The sequence below is a fragment of the Piliocolobus tephrosceles genome, chromosome 7, assembly GCF_002776525.5.
Source record: "Piliocolobus tephrosceles isolate RC106 chromosome 7, ASM277652v3, whole genome shotgun sequence".
NCBI classification, from domain to species: domain Eukaryota; kingdom Metazoa; phylum Chordata; class Mammalia; order Primates; family Cercopithecidae; genus Piliocolobus; species Piliocolobus tephrosceles.
The window spans coordinates 32,294,307-32,312,326 of record NC_045440.1 but is presented as its reverse complement, the minus strand read 5'-3'; the positions used below and the strand labels follow the sequence as shown (position 1 = coordinate 32,312,326).

At 40.6% G+C, this 18,020-nt stretch overlaps 1 long non-coding RNA gene across 1 annotated transcript in view; it reads right to left on the bottom strand.

Moving 5' to 3' along the window:
• Positions 1–3,967: 3,967 nt before the first annotated feature.
• LOC111544079 overlaps positions 3,968–18,020 on the bottom strand; it is a 33,566-nt gene continuing 19,513 nt past the window's right edge. The window contains exons 2-3 of the long non-coding RNA XR_002732032.1: positions 9,503–9,541; positions 3,968–4,685 (exon numbers count right to left, since the gene is read on the bottom strand). This is a non-coding gene — a long non-coding RNA (uncharacterized LOC111544079). The remainder of the gene's footprint in view (positions 4,686–9,502; positions 9,542–18,020) is intronic.

Sequence of the window (18,020 nt, the reverse complement as noted above, 5' to 3'; positions counted from 1 at the left end):
GGATCATGGGGGCAGATGACTCAAGAACGGCTTGGTGCCATTCTTAAAAGGAGTAAGTGATTTCTCACTCTTAGTTCCCACAGAGCTGATTGTTAGAAACAGCCTGGCACATTCTCCTCTTCCTCTTACTTCCTCTCTCACTGTATGATCTCTGCACACAGTACCTCTCTTGTGCTTTCCACCATGAGTAGAAGCAGCCTGAGACCCTCACCAGAAGCAGATGTTGGCACCATGCTTCTCGTACAGCCTGCAGAACCATGAACCAGATAAACATATTTTCCTCATAAATTACCCAGCCTCAGGTATTCCTTTATAGCCACACAAATGGACTAAAAAAAAAATAGAGAGAAAATAATGGCACTGCCCAAAGTAAAGTCCCTCTTAAGAAAGGAAATAGTGTATGTAAATGATCCAGATGTATTAAGAATTTAATAATTCAGTCCAAGTATTTAAAAGTAAGGCCCAATTGTTTATAACTACTTTACAAGGAGGAAGGAAGGGAGTGTTTTCCATTTAGAACATTGCCCAGTTCCTCAACACCAATTGTTCAGTGTCTTTTTCTAGTGACTACATCTCAATACACACTTTTAGGACTGTCCTGTGCACACTGGGGAGGAAGGATGGACCGTACAACACTTAGGTAGGGTTGATGAAACCACAAAACAGATAGAGTTAGCTTATGATACTAACTAGGGCAAAGAGGCATAATCCTTTATTTATGAGTCAGCAATCCTACACCACCCCTCAAAGAGCTATTTAAGAGGATAACATATATAAACATTCTCATGGTATTTGTCTAGTAAGCACTTCAGATCTATAAACGGTAATAGTGTTTGCATTACAGGATCAAGAGTTTAACCTTCTCCAACTACTGACAAATAGTGCAGAGGGGACAATTGCTCCATGAACCCTTCTGTGCTTTGGAATTTTCCATTTAAATTAATCCTAACCCCAAAGGAAGGAACAGGCTATGGGGGATCAGGACAAAAGTGATAACAGTAATAGTAGCAATATTTTCATGTACTGCACTGCTACAATGTGCAAGCATTGTGATAAGTGTTTTACATGCACGAGCTCATTTAATCCTCCTACATACCCTATAGAAGTAGGTCTGTAGAAGGAAAGCAAGGCTTAAGGAAAGAAGCAACTTCTACAAGGTTATATAGTTAGAAAATATTGAATCTAGGATTCAAGCTCAGTTCTCCCTGAGTCCAGAAAAGGGTTCTTATGCCCATATGTTATGTCAAATATAGGAAAGTCCTTGTTTTTTTACACACAAGAGGTTATAGTAGGGACTGGTCTGGTCAGTGAATCAGTAACATTTGTGCTCACTCTTGCACAAATTTGTTGAATGAGTGAGTTCATATGGGAATCTGCTTTTGTTGCTTCTGCTGCTGTTATTGTTTTCTTTCTTTGGTAATTGATGACATGAAAAAAAACACAAAGAGTGAAAATAAGCCCCTTTTCTGAGAAAACTAAAACCCCTGAGATGCAAATGAAATATTCAAGGAAGAGAAGGTGCATTTAAAGAAAAGCTAAGGCCCTGCCTGCTGCAGGCAAGTGTGCTCCCTGATGGGTGGGCTGCTGCCCAGCAGAACCAGAGGTAAGACATTGGTTCCTTTAGCAGCAGCCATGGCACAAGCCCTGTGGAGGGACTGTTGGCTGTGGCTCCCCCTGCAATCTACCATAATGCAGCGAGTGAGTGTCATTAATAATCATTAGCGTAAGGCTTACAGGTGTTACAGCAGATGTTGCCTGGCAGGAAAACTGGCAGCATCTGAGAACACAAACGGGGAGGTAATTTTTATCATGGGACAATTCTCAAAAGATGTCCAGCCTAATTCAAAATGTGTTCACTCTCCCAGCCTTCATATATGATGGGATCTTCACCTCATCTGACCTGCCCAGGAATTAGATGCCCCTCCTATGGGCTCCTAATACTCTACAACCTACTTCCATCGAAACCTCGATTCCACTGAATTATGATTTTTTGTGTGTTTATTCCTCTCACTAGATTGTGAGTTCTTTGAAGAATGAAGACCTCTTTCATTGATCTTTGTGTCTCTAGCATTCAGCACTTGATAAGTGCTCAGTTATTGTTGAACGAATGAGTGAGTAAATGAATGAGTGAAGAAATGGATGCATGGATGGATGGGGGGGTGGGTGGATGGATGGATGGATAGATGGATGGATGGATGGGTGGATAGGTGGGTGGGAGGGTGGGTGGATGGATGGGTGGATGGGCAGATGGGTGGACGGATGGATGGGTGGGTGGGTGGGTGGATGGATGGATGGATGGATGGATGGATGGTGGGTGGATGGAAAGGGCAGCCTACATGCAAAATGTTTCAACCAACCTTCACTCTCCAAAGCAAACGTCTCAAAAATGACCTTGAGAGCACTCTACATTCACAAGAATATCACCTTACCTTAGGAAAACCTTTTATTATTTTACCGTTCTTGCACAGCCACAACCCTATTTAATTCTCAAAAACAGTCTTTTATGACATATTGGGAGAATGTAATCAACTCATTTCACAAATGAGGAAAGTAGCTCACAAAGGATAAGTGACTTTCCCAATGTCAAGCAGTAGGAAGGTGGCAGAGTTGGATTCTCATCCACACTTCCTGATGACCACCCTGTGGGCTCTTCCTGCCACTACACCACACCGTTTGCAAGTATTGTTTCCCTGCTACTAGGGAAGCAGTTTTCACTTAGAATGAGGCTCTACCATGTGATTACCAACCTGAGCAGACTTCTGTATACTTGCAGCATAGAACACAGAATCCTTAAGCCCTCCTGCCAATTCACTGTTAGAGGAAACTGGCATTTCTGTTCTCCTAGAATTGGTGACTAGAGACCAGAGATGAGGACAAAGAGGCAATAAGCATCCCACATTATACTGAGATTCTTTAATGATGGGAGCCAGGCACCTTCCTGAGGAGACAGGAAAGAGTGTGTTCTCTCTAATCTTCAGAGTTAAGTGCCCTAGTAAAGACTAGCAATGATTGCGAGTAGAAGCAAATGGTATTCAATCTTCATTTGCTTATCTAATTTAAACAGATAACTTTTTATTCTGCTCTATACCTAGATAGACATGCGAAGCTTCACATATTAGGACACAGAGAAGGAAAAAATGTATAGCAGCTCTACGCCCAGTAGCTGTATTTGGCATAGGAAGAATGACAGGGTTTCCTGGGAGTCAAGTGGAAAAGTAAAATGATAGCCTGATTTTCAAATATAATTGAAAGTTCACAAAAGGCCAGGTTGTTATTCGAAGGATAGAGCCCTAGTTGGGGAATGTGGCATCCTGACACATGGGAAAGCATGATGGTTAATGTTAGGGGTTGATGTGACTGGAAGGGGAAATGGCTGTTTCTGGGTGTGTGTTTAAGGTTGTTTCCAGATGAGATTAGTGAGTGAGTCAGTGAACTGAGGGAGAAAGTCCTGCCCTCAAAGTAGGGGGCAGCATCCCATGGGCTGGGGGCTCCACTAGGACAAAGCAGGTGGAAGACAGGAGATATTCAGCTCCCTCTTGCTTTCTCTCTGTCTCAGAGCAGGATGCCTTTTTCTCCTCCTGCTTTTGGACATCACACTCCAATTTTGTTGGCCTTTTGGCACCAGAGGACTCCCAGAGCCTTTCAGGCCTTCGGCCTCAGACTAAGGGCTGCAGCATCAGCTTCCCTGTTTCTCAGGCTTTTGGACTTTGAACCATGCCGCCCACCTCTCTAGTTCTCCAGCTTGCAGGTGGCCCATCAGGAACTTCACCTATGTGATTGTGTGAACCAATTTCCCCTAGTTAGTTTCCTTTCATATGTATCCCAGTGCTTCTGTCCCCCTGGAGATGTCCCCTTAACACAGGTAAGTGGATGACCTTGAAGATACTGGCTTCCAAACTCTCCTGAACATTCATAGTTGTAAACCCAGAAAATCTGAGAGAGGTCTCATTTAATTTAGAAGGTTTATTTTGCCACGGCTGAGGACACATGCCCATGACACAGCCTCAGGAAGTCCTGACGACCTGTGCCCAAGGCGGTGAGGGCATAATTTGGTTTTATACGCTTTAGGGAGACATGAGACACTAATCAATATAGTAAGAAGTACACTGGTTTTGTCCAGAAAGGCAGGGAGAACTTGAAGCAGGGAGGGGTCTTCCAGGTCACAGGTAGGTGATAGACAAATAGTTTCATTCTTTTGAGTTTCTAATTAGCTTTTCTCCAAAGGAGCCAATCAGAATATGCATTTATCTTAGTGAGCAGAGGGATGCCTTTGAATAGATGCTCAGGTTTGCTCTGAGCAGTTTTCTGCTTGAATTTTCCTTTTAGTTTAGTGATTTTGGGGGCCCAAGATATTTTCCTTTCAATAGTCTATACATATGTCTCATACCTCCCTCTTAAGAAGTAGCCGCCGGGCACAGTGGCTCAGGCCTGTAATCCCAACACTTTGGGAGGCTGAGGCAGGCAGATCACGAGGTCAAGAGATCGAGACCATTCTGGCCAACATGGTGAAACCCCGTCTCTACTAAAAAAATACAAAAAATTAGCCAGGTGTGGTGGTGCGTGCTTGTAGTCCCAGCTACTCGGGAGGCTGAGGCAGGGGATTTGCTTGAACCCCGGAGGCGGAGATTGCAGTGAGCTGAGATCGCACCACTGCACTCCAGCCTGGTGACAGAGCGAGACTCCATCTAAAAAAAAAAAAGAAAGAAAGAAAGAAAAAACTAACTAGCACTGATTTGGCAGTTCCTCAAAAAGTTAAAAAGAATTACCATAAAAGTCAGCAATTCCATTCCTAGATATATACCCCCAAAAAATGAAAACAGACTCGAACAGATAATTGTACTTCAGTGTTCATTAGAGCATTATTCACAATAAACAAAAGGTGAAAACATCCCCAAAATCCATCAACTGATGAAGGGATAAATAAAATAAAGTATACGCATACAATAGCTTATCCAGCCATTTAAAAAATGGAGTCCTGACCTGTGCTACAACATGGATGAAACTTTTAAACATTATGCTAAATGAAATAAGCCAGACATGAAAGGACATTTTGTGATTCCGCTTATATATGCAGAATAATCAAATTAATAGAGACATAAAGTACATTAGAATTTGCCAAGAGCTGGCCAGGCGTGGTGGTTCGCGCCTATAATCCCAGCACTTTGGGAGGACAAGGCAGGTAGATCACTTGAGGTCAGGAGTTAGAGACCAACCTGGCCAACATGGCAAAATCCCTTCTTTACTAAAAACACAAAGGCCTGGTGGGCACCTGTAATCCCAGCCACTCAGGAGGCTGAGACAGGGGACTCACTTTAAGCTGGGAGGTGGAGATTGCAGTTAGCCTAGATTGTGCCACTGCACTCCAGCCTGGGTGATAGAGCGAGACTCCATCAAAAAAAAAAAAAAAAGAAAAGAAAACTTGCCAAAAGCTTGGGGATGAGGGACTGGAGAAGGATTGCTTAATGCGTACACAGTTTCTATATGGGGTGATGGAAAAGTTTTGGAAATACTAGTGATAGTACAACATGGTGAATATACTTAATGCTGCTGAATTGTACATTAAAAATGTTAAAATGGTATGTTTTATGATATGTTATATATATTTTGTAATACTAAAATTTGAGTTTTTAAAAATTAAAAGTAAAACTACCACTTCCCTGTGGCCCTGTACTGGGAGATGCTGCAGGCTCTGTCCTGCAGTTAACAAGGCCATCTCTCGAGATGCTTCCACTTCCTCTCCTGGATATTAACTAGAGTTAAATCTCAGCATAATATAGCCAGAATTAAATAATCTAGCTTAAAAAAGGATTATAGTTTAAAAGAGTTAAGAGTTTATTATATACAGTTCAAAATTATGATTGCATTCCTTGGAAAGCTCAGAGAACACACCATTTACCAAAGCTATCAGGAACATATTGGGAAGAAGGCACAAGGCTCCCTCCCCTCTGCAGGCCAGAGATGGTGGTAGGTGGGAGAGGCCATTATGGAATAGTGCTTCTGAAGCAATAGAGTTTAGGTGGCAGAAGCCAGGAGTTTGCAATTATTATAACAGCATACAAAGTCAGGGCAGTAGCCAAGAGTCTTGATTGCAGAGTGTTTTGCAGACGTTTAATAAAGCATCCTAGTGGCAAAAAGGGTCAGGGGAGGGTCAGGCAGCCAACAAAGTCACTGCTTGACAATCAAAAGAAAGCAAGAATGAGTGAACAGGAGGAGTCTGAGGAAGTGAGTGCAGTAAAAAGTCACCATCTCTTGCCCAGATACCATCCCTAAGCCAGTTGTCAGAACTAGAACTGATTGCCCATACACTGGCAACACCAGGGCAAGTATATACCCTAATGATTCCCTAGTCCTTCTTCAAATGGACCTATAGCCATTTAGTTGGGCTAGAGTTACCCTCACATTGAGATCTTGGCCTTTGAAGTAAGAGCTATAGAAAGTGGAAGACCACATAGAAGTCTCTGCAACTGTCTCCCTCCATCCTGCCTTAGACATGAATTAAAAACAATATTGCATCCTGGGGGAAATGTCAGAGATTAGTTATACCCTTAAGCATCTAAATAATGCAGAAATGGTAGTCCTTATATCTTCATTTAATTCCAGTTCATCCTTGCAAAAGCTGGATGATTGCTGGGGAATGAAATGACAGTATACCACATGAACTCAATCATTAGCCCCAACATTGCCACCACACAAAAGGTTATGTTGTTGCTGGAGCAGACTATTATGGAATCAAATAAATGATACATAACCATGGATTTGGTGTATGCATTCTTTCTATTGCAACTAGAAAAGAGGATTCAAAACAGTTCACATGGAATTGACATGGAATAGATAATAATATACATCAACACTTTTGGCCCAGGGCTATGCTAACTCTTCCACTTGCCTCATGGTCTATTCCAAATGCACCTGTACTGCCTGAATATCACACATAATATCACATTTATTGATACATTATATTGATGACATTATGCTTACCCAGCAAACTGAGCAAGAGGTAGCTAGTATGCTAAAAGCTATGTTAAGACAACTACATCCTGAGGTCTCATTGACCTTTCACTGCAATAAAGTGTTTAGGCATCCAGTGGGCAGGAGAATGCTGAGATAACCACTCTAAGGAAAAACACAGAGTACATGCAAGGGAAGAAAATTTGACCTTATCTTCCATCATACACAAAAGTCAACTCAAAATGGATTAGAAACTTAATCCTAAGACCTGAAACCATAAACCCTCTAGAAGAAAACAGAGGGGGAAAGCTTCTCAACATTGGCTTTAGCAATAATTTCTTGAAAGTCAAAGGCAACAAAAGTAAAAAGAGACAAGTAAGGCTACATCAAACTAAACAGCTTCTGCACAGCAAGGAAAACAATCAGCAAAATGAAAAACCAACCTACAGAATGGGAGAAAATATTTGCAAACCTTTTCATCTGATAAAATATTAATAGACAAAATATATAAGGAACTCCCCTACAACTCAACTGCAGAAATAAAAATAAAATAGAATAGCCTAGTTTTTAAAATGGGCAAAGGAATTGGATAGACATTTATCTAAAAAAGAGACACAAATAACAATAGCCAAGATGTGGACTCAACCTGAGTGCCCATTAATGGATGAATGGATAAAGAAAATTTGGTAAGTACATACAATGGAATATTATTCAGCTTTCAAGTAAAAAGGAAATTTTGCCATTTGCAACAACACAGATGAACCTGGAGAACATTATGCTTAGCGAAATAAGTCAGATAGAGAAAGACAAATACATGATACCACTTATATGATGAATCTAACATAGCCAACCTCATGGAAGCAGAGAGTAAAATGGTGGTTGCCAGAGGCTGGGGAATCAGGGAGGTATTAGTCAAAGAATACAAAGTGTTGCTTATACAAGATGAGTAAGGTAGAGATCTAATGTATAGCATAATGCCTATAGTAAATCATACTGTATTATATACTTTAAAATATACCAGAAGTGTAGATCTTACGTCAAGTATTATTATCACAAAGCAATAATAATTGTAATAAATAAGAAGGCCAAGGGAGCTTTTAGAGGTGATGAATAGGTTTATGGCACACATTGTGGTGATGGTTACATGGGTATATGCTTGTCTCCAAACTCAAATTGTATAAATTACATACGTACAATTTCTTATATGTCAAACATACCTCAATAAGGTGGTATGTTAAAAGAGCAAAAAGAAAAGACTAATCACTGCAGCTTTTCCATCTCTATTTCTATGTCTACCATTACAGAGTGAAGCATACACCTGCGAGGCCTCTGTTGAGTTTTGGAGGCAACACACTGCACACCTAACAATACTGTTCCAGATCAAACATTGGGAGTCATAGAAACTGCTGAATGTAAATGGAGCCTGAAGGAGGAAAGTTTTCATCATCAGGTTCGGATTGCAGTATAAATAGCTCTGCCACGTAGAGAATAGGTTCTCACGAACCCTCTGGTGTGTGAGGTGCCAGGGATGGAAAAAGATGTGTTTATGGCAAGCCCAGGGGGAGAATTACAAAGCAGAATCTGGGTTTCTGGTACAAAGCTTTGACTTCTGCTGTGAAAAATCATGTGTTGGGGAAACACATGAAACAAGAAAAGCTCTTGACATGCTCCTCGGCTCTTGTAGAGATGGAATACTTAATCATGAAACACCCAGGAAATGGACATGCAGAGCTCCCCATCATAAGCTGGGTCCTGTCTCACCCACTAAGTAATGAAGTCAAGCTGCTCCAAAGGCAGTTCAAAGAGAGTTTTATTGGGAACACAGGACACCGGCAAGCTGTAGGAGCAGGGAGCACCATGTTATCCTTCATGGTTACACCACCATCGCTCTCTCAACTTACATAGACAGCCATGGGAAGTCCTGTAAGATGACCTAAGGAAGGAAGAAAAAGCCCAAGTCTGGATTATGGATGGAAAGACTTGATAGGAAGGTAGAAGCCAAAAATGGATAACAGCTGCATTACTGTCTCACTCAAAGGTAGCCTTGTAAGTCAGTGGACAGAATATCTTCCCAAAGGGTGCACTGGGTAGTGCACTGATCAACTATTTTGCATGAAAAAAGAAAAGACCTGAGGGATATATATATATACACACACACCCCCCACATACATATTTATACACATACATATATACACACACACACATACATATGTGTGTGCATATACATATCTATATATGTATTTATATAGAAACTCACGTCAAGGCCAAGAAGGTAAAAGACTTGGGGAACAAAGATTTCTGATAGAAGCACGCAGAAGGTAATATAGGCAGGCACAAGTATTAAGTGCCATGACACGCATTTCCCATTAAGACCCATCAGAAGGCATCTACCACAGGAAAGGCAGTAAATTTCCAACCAGATGAAATGAATCAGTCTGTTGATATCAGTCAGACTTTGCCAGCCGCCACCCTCAACTACTGAAAAAAGAGGCAAACAAACAAAGTGGCAGAGACAGAACTTTGCATGGAACAAACACCGTAGTTTCCCACTTACCAAGGTTGATCTGGCCATTGTCACCTCTGAATGTCCAACCTACAAGCAACAGAGACGAAGGCTGAGATTGGCACTATTCCTTGAGGGGACCAACTGGCCACATGGTGGCAAGTTGGCTACAATGGGTGCCTTTCAGCCCAGAAGAATCAACGATATATTCCCATGAAAATAGATACTTACTCTGGGTATGAATTTGCCTCAGCCAGCACCATCATCCAAGGACCAATAGCCTGATTTACAGGCGTAGAATCCCACACCAATGTAGTGTTTAACCAAAGGGGCCACTTCACTGTGAAGGAGGTAATGAGGTATGCCCATAATCATGGGACTTGCTGGTGGTACATGATCCTGCACCACCAGAAGCCCCCATCTTGATATAGTATTGGAACAACCTGCCCCCACACCTCCCATCTCCCTGGCTATAAGCCTGACATATGATAGCAAGGAAAGCTTGGGATGATATATGAGATTAAATTTTAAACTGGTCTTTTAATAACTGAAAATATCTGTAACATTATGGAATCTTCCCAAAATGAATAAAGGGATTTGCTCTGAATGGGGAAGGGAGATTTGGCATAGCATGGATAGGAGCTATAACCATAGAGAAATAAAGCCATTTCATGTTTTTATCTTTCTTAATTGAGAGTACTCGATAAACTGGTTGTATTTACTGTTGTCTACCATCAGCAGCAGGGCCCATCTGGGAGGACACAGATGTTGCACCCATACTGCACAATTTGGTGTCCACAGAATGACATTCTCCCAAGGTTTCCTTTTCTCTAATGGCTGCTGAATTATTCACATCCTCAAGTGCTTTCTGAGCCTGCATTGTCATTATTAAACGTCCTTTCTGTAACACCCATCCTCTCTCCCTTCATAAAAGAACCTTCTTCCCTATTGTCTTCCTCATTTGCAATTCATTCTCCTAATCACCACAGCTTTGTCTGGACCGAAGAAGACTGTCCTGGACTCTTTCCATATAATTCTCCCTCACTTCAATTATGGGAGGGAGAAGCAGCGGCTGACTCACTTCAAAGATTCACTCTTTAAAAAAATATTTATTGTTTCCTGATTGGAAAACACTTTAAATAAAGTGTCCTAAATACACTTAACTGCTCTTTCATGTTAATTTAATACCAGAAGGAATTTTTTTTAAAAAAAGACTAATTGAGCTTTAACAATATGCCTTTGAAAAGTCGGAAATTTTTAGGTGGCTTTATAGTGCTATGGAGTTTGGAAATCTCTCAGAAGAAGAATTCATTTATTATTGTTTTCTACTTTACAAAGAATAAGACTATATATGCATGTATATGTATATATACCTATATATGTATATCACTAAATATGTATGTATGTGTGCATACATGTGTGTATATATCCCAAAATAACAATCTTTGTATTGTATAATATACATTTGTAATACACATATATATACATATGTGTCAAATATATAAGCATGCTTACCTCACGGCTACTATTTACACACACACACACACACACACACACACACACACTAGTTACAGAGAATATACATATGTATCACCAAGAACAAAAAAAAATTTGAGCCATCTTTGGCCAAAGAAGGCCAAAAGAGTCAGTACAGATACACTTGGACTTCCCTTCTCTAACTATTTATGAACCACCTCCTCCATATTTGCACAAGATCCCATTCTCCCTTTCTACACAATGACATTTAAACTGCATCTCTCTTACGTCTCCCACTTTTCATCTCTACTGGTTTTTCCTGTCAGCATAAAGCATGTTATTACTTCTCCAACTTAAGAGATGATAATAATGATAATAAACCTCTCCTTAGTTCCTCTTCCCCCTCCAGATGCTGCCCCATTTCTCTGCTCCCCGTTACATTAAAACTCTTTGAAAGAGTTATCTCTGTTCAGTATCTTTCATTTATCTCATCCAACCTTCCCAAAACTCATTTCATGTAGGCTTTTGCCACCAAAACTCCACTGAAACTGCTCTTATCAAGGTCACTAGAGATGTCATATTGTGAAATTCTGGGTCCATTATTCTCATCTTACTTGACCTACCAGCAGCTTCTAACAGTCATTCTTTACTTTCTCTTAGATACATGATTTTATTCTATTTTATTTTTTACTTTTCCTCTAGGACCCTATGTTGTTCTGATTTTTCTCCAAATTGTAACCATACTTTATTAATATTTTTGTTAATTTTTATTCTTTTTTTCTGGCTTCAGACCTTAAAGGTTTAGTCCTTGAACTCTTTCTCTTCTTGATATCCTCTTCTGGTCTCTCAGTTTTATCATCTGAGACCCCAAAGTAGATGCCCCTTTATCAACTAAGAAGAACCCTAAGGTTAAGGAAATGAAAGGTACCTAGGAGTTGAGGGTTCAGGCTCTGGCTGGCATAGAGAATTTCCAAATTTCTACAGCTACAAGAAAAACTTCACTCTTGCTAAACTTCCTAACAATAGGAGCTATCAGGAAAATTATCAGACCCTTCCTAACTGATTTACAACCCAGACCACTACAACTCTGCTGGACAGAAGACTGACCTTAGATTCTTTTCTAATAAGCAACTGCAGACCTTAAGCTGATTTCAGCCAGCTTTTAGAGGTTGCACGCAAATCGTTTTGTGTCTTATAATTTACCTTTTGACATAAGGAGTCCAATTCCACTTCATTTTAATGCTAAGTACCTACCCCCAAATTGCCATGAGATGTATGTTACACGTTTATCCATTGTACATAACTCACCTTCCCTCATAAATATGTATAGCTTCTCCTCCAAATCTGCTGAATTTGTAGGACTCTATTTTGTAATGCTGACCCTGGGAGGCATAAAACCCAACTAGTCCTTCTCCTCTTCAAAGAAAGAACACCTTTGGTTAACACCAGAGACTATATCTTTTTCAGTTTGTGAACTGATATTCCCAGTAAAGCTGTCCTTTTTATCTTTTAGCCATCCTGGTGGTCTTTTGGATGACATTTTTGAGTTCTACCCAGAGGCTGATCATTCCCAATTACTATAAAAATCTCCAGCCCAATCCTCTCCTCTGAATTCCGTGTTCTCATATCCAGCTGCCTTCTAGACACATGCCTAATCAACATCTCAAATTTAACATGTTTAAGATTCAAATCCTGATCTTCTCCCCAAAACCTGCTCTCTTAGCAGTCTTCCCCAACTCAGGTTATAGCAGCCCCAACCTTCCAGTTGCTGGGCATCATCTTGGCATCATCTTTGACTCCCCTCCTTCAAATCCTGTTGGTTCTCCTGCTACTTCCCTGGCTCCAACCACCATCATGACTTGCGTGGATTATTACAATGCCCTCCTAACTGATCTTTCTGCTTCTAGCCTTTTTTTACTTTATAGTCTGAGCTCAGTCATAGTAGTCCTTTTAAAATGTAAGTCAGATTGTTACACTCTGAAATCTTCAAAAAATTGAGCCTGGAAGCCCTCCAGGGGCTTTCTATTTCATCAGAGTAAAAGCCAGAGAGGTCCTGTGTGATGCACATTCCCAAACTCTCTGACCCGATCACCTCCTACATTTCCACTTGCTTATTCTGCTCCAGCCATGGGACCTCCTTGCTATTCCAGAACAGGTTAGGCATGCTTCCATTCCACATCAGGGCCTTCTCTCTGCCTGGAACATAATCATAATGGCTACTACCTTCACTCTTTCAAGTGTCTATTCAAATGCCATCATTTGATTGAACTCCCTTCACTCAATTTTTCTTCCTCTTATTCTGCCTTATTTTCTTAGAGCACTTACCATTTTCCAACATGTGAAATAATTTAATTATATTTTGTATTAGGCTCCTCCTAATAGAATATAAACTTCATGAAAACAATACATTTTTTTTCCGTCTTTTGTTCTTCTACCACCCTACCTCTTGTGCCTAGAAAAATATCTATCACAGAAATGTTTTATAAAAATTTAGTCAGTAAATTAAAGATTCAGTTCAACTGTCCTTTACTAAGGACTCACTTTGTGCAAAGCACCATACCAGGCAGTGATGAGAACATATGGCGATGAATAGAACAAGCTCCCTGCCCTCAAAGAACTTATTGTGGTCAAGTATTAATAGAGTTAGCCAAGCAGACTGCCCATGAGGCATGATTGTTGGAGCCCTACAGAGGTTCCTCTTTCCCCGATTTACCTCACATACAAATTCACTGATGCTTAAAAATCCCATAATTACAGATAATCCACTCCACCTCTGTCATCTTAAACAAATTATTTAATATTTCTAAGTCTCAGAATTCTTATTTGTAAAGTGAAATAACAGTGCCCATCTCATAGGTTGTTGTGAAGACTAAATAAGATAATCCTTTTATAAAGGCTTAGTGAAGTCTCTAGCATGTAGTAAACATGAAAAGATGTTAGCTGTTATATCCATTCTCTTGACTCAAAATCCTTATCCTTATTAAAATGCAAAACCTTTTCATAGAGATACTGGATATTTTTGAAAACCAAATACAGCAATTGCTGAAACCATGATCCGGAGTTTCTTTTAGGCAAGAAGAGGGCAAAATAATCATATTTATCATGTTAATTATCATCCTCAAAGGGAGGATGTTTGTTCTTGACTAAGTTCTCCAGCAAGGGATTCACTAAGGACCAGACGAGGTACAGGAAAAGAAAAAACAGAAATCCCACCTCCTTCTGTAGAAGCAATGGACATTTTCACATGTGTCCTTGGGGCTACTGTTTCTCATTTCTCTTTAAAATTAGGAATAAATAGAAGAAAACAATGATAGACATTACATTACTAAATTATTTGCTTATAGTACTTACCATTTGCTCACATGTGAAATAATTTACTTGGTTCTAAAATATTTGTTGAGCCACTAATAAGTGCTGGCTTTTCTCACATATTCTATATATTTCATTTTCTGAACACCTCTAAGAGTTATGTATTATTCTTATCTTGTAGTCAAGGACAAGAAGGCTCAATGATATTACATTGTCCAAAATCACAGTAATAGGGAAATCCAGGATTCCAAGCTAAGGTTCTCCATTTGAACCCTATCACTACCCTATCTTATAGTCAGTAAAGTTAGCCATGAAAAAACAAATGCAAAAAACATACTGGACAAATTCCCTAAAAAGGGTTAGGGAAAGACTCATAGTGGCTCGCAGCAGAGAAATGTGAACATCTCTTTCCAGCCTGGTGATCAGTGCCTTTATGTTAGTACCCTGAAATCGGTAATCATGGGAATTGTTCTACCACTGAAATCAGCAACAGCTACAAATCAGAGCCAGTTTACCAGCACACTGTAGAGAGTGCTTAGGCATTCTTGGAATCCAAGAATGCCTAATACTAGTGTCTCTGGGAGCCATTCACAGATTTTAAACAAGTAGAGAGATAGGCCCAATCAGCGTTCAAGGTGTAACGGTCTTCCACTACCCTAGAAGATTCCTGCTGTCCGTATTACATCATAAACAATCTATCAGATCCCCTCCTGATAGCTGATCTCAACAGGGCATAAGGAGAGAGGATCTGAGGACCCATGTTTAACTGAAGGAATGAATGGAAGAAAACCCACCTGTGCAACAAACAGACTCAAAAAGGGGAACTGGGAGCCACTGAGGACCAACATCACCAGCTTCAGCATTGCCTGTGATGGCTTTGGCCACATAAGAAGCCAGCATTGACATCCCAGCCTGGCAAGAGTAGGGAGGGGCCAGGACTCATGCCCTACACTCCATCCAATTATGCCTTTCATCACACCTTTATCTTTCTTCTATTTTACCTGTAGGAAAACTGAAGCATGAATAAGCATACTCAATAAAGTCAACTTAAATGCATATAGATAGGGATTTAGCTAGAAAAAGTGATCTGAGGTTCCAGAGGAGTGGAAGACTGACCGAACTGAGTCATTTTCTCTTCTGGTAAACAGAGGAAACGTCCCTCCTCAACCCAACAGGCACTCCCTGGCTATCGCTGGATAAATGAAAAAAGTCTTTACAGAAATATTATCCAACCTAGCCTCCAAATATAAACAGGTTTTGCTGTTTTTTGTTTTGGTTTTGTTTTTTTCTGGGGGTGGTGGCAAGGGGAGGGTTACAGTTTTCTAAGTTGCTGTTTCTTCTTACACTAAGGAAAAAGAGAATATCAAAAGAGTTTGGTTTGTTAAAATCCACCAGGGACGTATTTCTTCCTGACACCTAGTATTATTCAAATGACAGCAGATATGACTAAAAGCATTTATCACACTCCCTGACTTGCTTTAATCTCCCACAAAGGGAAGCTGTGCTCATTGCACCGGGCAGGGGGGATAATGAGGCAGCCGCCCAGGCTGCCAGAGTGGGGCATTGATTTTAGGTACCAAAAATAGAACCTGCTGCAGTTTCCAGCCGGCTGCCCTGTGTCTAGAAGTGGATTATCAGCTGAACAGCACAAGTACAGGGAGATGTTTCCAGGCAATCAGATTGGCTTATACACAGAGCATTAATTCTCCAGAAATATGACGTGTTGACCAATCAAAATGGCTTCCTCTTCAAATAAAGTCTGTAATCTCTAAGGCAGCATTTGCAGCTTCAAATAGCAGTAATGACCCCTGCTTACGGGGCATGTTCCAGGAATTAGCACCTGGGTCGGGTTAATGGTTTAAAGCACAGCTGTTCCTAACTGGTCATTAATCCCAAGTAAATACCCAGCAACTCGATTTCTGTGGCTTTAGGATAAACCCGAAATCAAATGGCCTAGTCAGACCAAGCAGCTTTAATACAGAAAAAGCTAATGACCACAAAAGCCTTTCCCTCCGGGTATAGTGGGGGTGCAGTTGAGGGGGGAGCTAATCCAAAAAGCATTTTTTCTTTCATGATGTTCGAAATACTGATTTCCAAACAGATGCTTGTCACCCTTACTAAGTAGAGTGACGTCACCAACCCGCAGTCAGTGAGGAATGAGCTGTAAGTTGTTTTTCTAGTTAGTGACGATGGATTTTGAACTGATTCATTCACATCCTCTGGCCTCGCTCATCCCCCACACTAGGATCAAATAGCAGATGTCTACAGAGCTACTAGTTCTTCTTAGGCTGCTGTCTGTAACTAAGTGGCCAGCCAAGTTAACAAGGGATAAAGACCTGGCTGGAGTCTTGCACTGTGCTGATGGGGTCAGCAGAGCCACCCAACTGAAACTCAACACGTATGACTGATCCTTGTAGAATGCATTTCTTTTAGCTCTGTAATTCTCTTCAATCATCATGCCTGATCATTTTCAGATTGTATCCTGTGATCTTTGGGGTTTCAGAGAGATACATTATAAACTCTGGAAGGGTGGGGAGCGGTGAGCAATGGAGAGACAGACTGGTGAGGGAAGATCAAGTGAGCTGACTCCAGGTTTCAACTTCAAAGAATCTGCGCTTTCACCTGTTTCATAGACTAAAGGTCTCTGTAAAATTTCATTTACAAAAATAGTTCTGCTGCTAAAATTACAGTTCAAAAACATCTGATTGTAGCTGGCTTTCTCATCTTCCAGATGAGGAAATGGCTTCCCCACACTCTATGATTTCGGCAGCCCTCCAAGCATGTAAAGTTCAGCCATTCCTCCTTCCCTTCAGTTCCATCAGCTCCTGTTACCTGTTTCACTCTTGAAAAATTTATATCGCTGCCTTGTTTTGCTAATTACCATTTTCTCAAAAAAGCTGTATCTTCCTCCAGGGCAGGATAATAGCTAACATTTCTTATCCTCTTTAGTGCTTAGCATAATGTCTCATACAGAATAAACATTGATTTCTTGGAGAAATGACCAATGGCAATGGTATTGAAGGCATTTGTCAAAGAAATATAAGACCTAGCTAACAGTGGTTTAAACAGTTTTATTTTCGTGGGTTTGGGGATTTGTGTTGGTTTATGCTCATTTGTTTTTCTTTTGTCTTAACATTATCAAAAAGTATTAAGGTGGTAAGGTACTGACATTTGTTAAATGGTTCAATGACATCAGAATTCATCTTTACCTAATGACCTTAAGATAGCATAACTCCAGGCTTTATTTACAACCATGTGCAAGGGGAGGAGGAAAGCAAAAAGTTATGTCAAAAGTTGTTCCTCTATAAAACAAAGGTCAATTTGTTTCCAGAAGCTTTCTAGTGTAACCTCTTGTAAATCTTTGTCAAGGACTACAAAGTGTCTGAGATTTCACCCAACTTGCAAACTAATATGTCAGCATGCCACAGATGCATGAATGCAGGAAGAAAATATAAGAGTGCAGGTCAGAGATAAAGAAGTTTATCACTCATCGCAAAGCATGCAGCATGTGTGATATGTTTTGGCTCTGTATCCCCACCCAAATCTCATCTTAAATTATAATCCCACATGTCGAAGCAGGGAGGTGACTGGATTATGGGGGTGGTTTCCCCCATGCTGTTCTCGTGATAGTGAGTTCTTACCAGATATGATGGTTTTATAAGTGTTTGGCAGTTCCTCCTTCACATGCTCTGCTTCCTGATGCCTTGTAAAGAAGGTGCCTGCCTCGCCTTCTGCCATGATTGTAAGTTTCCTGAGTTCTCTCCAGCCATGTGGAACTGTGAAT